This window comes from Pteropus vampyrus, unplaced genomic scaffold (genome assembly GCF_000151845.1).
Source record: "Pteropus vampyrus isolate Shadow unplaced genomic scaffold, Pvam_2.0 Scaffold58, whole genome shotgun sequence".
Classification (NCBI taxonomy): Eukaryota; Metazoa; Chordata; class Mammalia; order Chiroptera; family Pteropodidae; genus Pteropus; species Pteropus vampyrus.
In genome coordinates this window covers 3,335,103-3,340,107 of record NW_011888839.1, presented here as the reverse complement: position 1 = coordinate 3,340,107, position 5,005 = coordinate 3,335,103, and positions in this window count along the sequence as shown.

Here is a 5,005-nt window from a genome sequence, read left to right as displayed (position 1 = left end):
CAGCACAGTGAAATAACTAACAGGAGACAAGAGTGCGGACAAGGCTGATCAAGAGGCAGAGAATAAGAGTTTTATAATTTGCTCCTCCTACCTTCAATTCCTGGGTTTGGCTTCTTTGTCCTTGTCCCTTCCCCCTGAGAGAATGAGGGACAGACCATGTGCAAGGAATCTTGTTTCCCCTAAAGTCTGAAGTTTACCACCAGCAAACTAGGATACTGTTTAACCAACCAAACAAGCCCTGGGTTGAGTTGCTACCAGCTACAAGCTATGTCACCTAGATCAAGTTACTAACCGTATGTGGGATATAAACCTCAAAGCAACAAATGAATAGGACAAACAGACGGAGATTCATGGACATGGACAATAAACTAGTGGTTACCAGAGGGTAGGGGGAAGGTAGACAGGGTAAAAGGGATCAAATATGTGGTGACAAAAAGAAATCTAACTATGGGAGGTGAACACACAGTGTAAATATATATATATGACATGACTTACTGTTCAAATGTACAGCTGAAACATTGGATTTTGTCAACCAACGTCACCATAAAAAATAAATAAATAAATTTTAAAAAAGAAAAAAAGAAAATGTACATAACACAGTACTTATCTCAATATTTCTTGGTGAGGCTTAAAATAGTTCAAATTTACATATTTTCTGCACAATGCCAGGCACACTGCAGACGCTCAGTCCATCTCAGCAATCATTACAGTGTTCACATTTATCTATTGAAATCTAACTATGTTTCAAAGCTCTATCAAAGGATAACATTTTTTTTAGAGCTATTTCTCATCATCACCTTTTTCCCTCTAGGTCTGAACTAATCAACTCAAACTGTGTAGGGTCAGCAGCATTTTATTTATAGCTTTGTTGAAGCAGTGATTCTCAAGCCTTGCTAACCCTCATAACAGTCAGGGAAGTATTTTGTAAAATACAGATTTTAATTCTTAGACATGTATATTTTTATTCAGTAGAACTGAACTGGGATCTAAGAATACACATTTTTTGAACTCTCAACAGCTTTTCTGATAACCAGTCAAATTTGGAAGATCCTGACAAAATAATCTTCAATATCCTATTCAATCTTAAATCATATAAGATTTATTTTCTGATATTTTAGTTGTCTCTTTTTGTTCCTTATTTTGTGTTGTATGTTGGAGAGAGAACAGGAAGAGTGAATAAGTTGGGCCCATAGGAAAGGAGTTTCAGTTTGAGGGACGGAGGTTGCGGGGGTCGGGGGAATGTTTTACTTTTCACACGATATTACCTTTATTTAAAATCTCCTGAATCAACTGGTTTACCAACTGAAAGTAACAGAGATATTATAGTTCATCTTTAAAAATTAGATTCTATATTTTCCATTGTTTGGCACATTGACAACGCTTAATTAATGTAAAATGATATAACCTTCATAAGAGATATTTATTTAGAGAGTTCACCAGAACTAAAAAATTCAACAAAAATATTTTTGAAAATACACACTCCTTTTCATTGCCCTCATATACTGAATAAAGGCAGGGAGAAGAGGTAAAAGTAGATGGGAATAAAAGAAGAAAAGGAGATACATATTTTTTAGAATGCCTGACAATAGTACGTGTTACATCTTTATTTTTAGATGATTTTTCTTGGTGAGATAAATATTTCCAATCTCATTATACCCTTCTATCCGGGAATTTACTTACAGCATGAGATTCTTCAATAGCTACTGAGATTTTTACTAATTCAAAATAAATTTGCATATAAAGAATTCAGAGAGTGACATTTCACAAGTGATGTTAAATTTAATAAAGTAAGGCAAAAAGGAGTTAGTAGCATTTATGACATGTGTATACATTAATTATTTTCCCAGATGCTCATTTAAGATCATAGAGATACCCAAGTGAGGTTAAATGTAATTGTAGGAAACAAAAATAACATTTCAAAGTGCAACATAGAGCCAAATATTTCCTATATACTTTTACTTAATTTTTATTGCCTTATATAGTTTAGTACTTAGGCTAATTAAAAAATGATTGTAAACTTTGGAAAATGTAGAAATTTCACTTAAAAGTACTCTACCTGGATGGACCTCAGAGGTATATGGCATATGGCCATGTTTATGTCTATTCAAAAATACTCTACCTGGCCTTCTTTTTGTCCCCAGCATCTCTTAAGAGCCTTTATTCGAAGATGAACTGGACGAAAATGAGCTAAGTTTATTTAATAATAAATACTACTTGGAGCAGTTACTAGAAATTAGGATGCTAAGACTTTTCTCTCCCCCTTGAAATTATCTTAAAATTAAACATGAATTTAAATATAAATGTGATATAACAAATTTCCTCTAGTGAAGGCTAAAGACAATTTTTAATTTAGATCCTCTTCCTTACTCATTTTTATTTTGATGACCAATGCCCTGAGCTTATTTTGATTATATGTTGCTTTCTATATCATATTCCGGTTTCTTTTTATGACCTCCTGAAATATTGCAGGGCAGATTCAAACATGTCCCAAGCAAGCACTGAAATTTTAATGCATTTTTATGGGAACCAGTCTCAGCCCCTTCAGCACAACATTTATTTGTCCAGAAGGATGTTAGTGGAATATTGTCCTAGTTATAACTCAGTAAGCAAATTGTTCTCATACTCCAAGTATGTAGAATTATTTGCATTTTTCAATTTAATTCGTCAGTGTATCAATATCATATAAGTATTATAAAATGTATGTTGTATATCTGAATGAGGTCTACATATTAGCTAATCTAACAACACAATAATGTCCAAGTGGACTCTTAATGAGTCTTTTCTGAAGTCCAAAACAATGTCATTTTCACCGCTTTTGTTAATGTCTGTCTTGACAAAGATCAAATAAAAATTCTTGTCACCAGTGTTGTTTATCATTTTAATCCCACTGCTTAAAACAGCACACGGCACAAAGTAGAGAATAAATATATGTTAAACCAATATACCACAACTATTTTTTTCTCTTTGAGAAGTATAGTTACAATGAAGTTCTAGCACTATCTCATTTTTAAGGTGTAGAAGCAATTGAAGTCATTAATTTTCAATATATGCAAAGAGAAATGGAGAAGTAGCCTTCATCTCCAGATTAATGCAACAAAGTGAGATTTACATGAGTAAATCAGATAATTAACTTGTTTAACCACATGACTTTATAGAGGTAGATAATATTAGATTTAGGGACATGTGTATTGATTTTTGCTTCACTTGATAAAAGATATAATTGTTCTTTTCATTTTTTAATTACAACAAATCACTCATATGATTAAGGGTTTCCCTAATTTTTGCTTCTTTTCAATGAAACTTCTGTTTATTACAGATACTTGATGTTTAAACTCCTAAATTTAAATACTTGAGATTGTTCCCTAGAGTAAATGGTGGAATGAAACTGCTGCAATGATTCTACCTTAGAGAATTTCATTCTATTTGTCTGAAACTCTAATTTAATTTTATTGTGTAGAATAGGAGTCAACAAACTACCCTCCTTAGGCCAAATCTGGCTGCAGCTGTTTTTCATATGGCCCTAAAGCTAAGACTGGTTTTTACATTTTTAAATTGTTGAAAAAAATATCAAAGGACACGAGTGAAAATCATGGGAAATTCAAATTTTAGTGTCCATAATTAAAGTTTAATGGGAACACAACTTTAGTAATTTGTTTCTGTATTGTCTGTGGCAGCTTTCACACTACAATGACAGAAGTGAGTAGCTGGGACAGAGACCACATAACCTACAAAGCCTAAAATATTTACAGTTTAGCGCTTTACAGGATGAGTTTGCCCACTCCTGGTATAGAACATTTATCTCTACTTTCTCTCTGATGACATTATTTATTATCGATGTCCTCTTTAAGTAGTTGGTTGTTTTCAAATTGATATATTTTGGGGTGTTTTTATCAAGATTAGAAAATAGGTTGTACTGTTGCAATTACAACGAATCTCCAATGTTTTCATCTTAGAATTTTAAAAATATTTCTAAACAATAATTTTTTCTCACAAACATTGCTTGCTTCTTTGTGATCAATTTCTATACTACCAAATATGACACCAATTTTTAGCCTAATGATCTTCCCACTAGAAGTTTGTCAAGTGTTTAAGGATGTTATGTCAAATATTTAAATTGATTTAAATATTTTTGACAAGGTGAATGATATGTAATTAAGAACATACCCTTGAAATATCATCAATGAATGCAATTACTACCCTCATAAACCAAATATAAACTAAAGTATTTTCAATGGACTTTTTAGGTGAACTGCATTATTTTAAATTGTAAACACAAGCCTAAGTCCAGTTTTGCAAATCTCAGGGTTGAAAAGAGGAAAATTCTGGACCAGTATTAGACCTTTATTTTCCTGACTGAATGCCATGTGATGCTTTTCACTTTTTCCCTCAAATGTCAGTAAAATATAAAACAACTCATAGAATAGTTGAGCTAGCTTTCTATGCCCTCATTCCATCTCTAAATTTCTTATAAAACTATTTTTTAAAATATTTTAGCTTTTTTGCAAAAAAATACTCATCAGTTTTCTACTTCAAGAAAATAAGGCAGTTTCACAGTGTTAGAATACGAGAAAGGGAGTCAGAAAGACAGTAAAAAACACGAAAGATTAATCAAAGAGAAGCTGAAAGAAAAGTTTCTAGCTGTCTCTTGCTACTGCTAGTTGTATTATTTTGTCTTTTCCTTGTTTTTCAAATGCCTTAGGGATATTAAGGGTACTTTGTGGGTAGAATCAATTCAAAGAAAAAATTAACTAACCTATGTGTCTCGTTTCAACTAAAGGGCTTCTTATTTTCAGCAAAAAGTTGAAAGTAACATTGAGAGGCCTCATCCTTCCCTTCACAAATTTTAAGCTCTGTATGCAGGAGAGAAACTATAATGTAGTTAATAGGTTTCTATAAAGTAAACATGGCATTTAAAAACTAGTGAGAAAAGAAATAAGTAGTACACAAACCTTACTGGAGTAACTGAGCAACAATAATAAGATAATAATAATAATAAAAATAAATC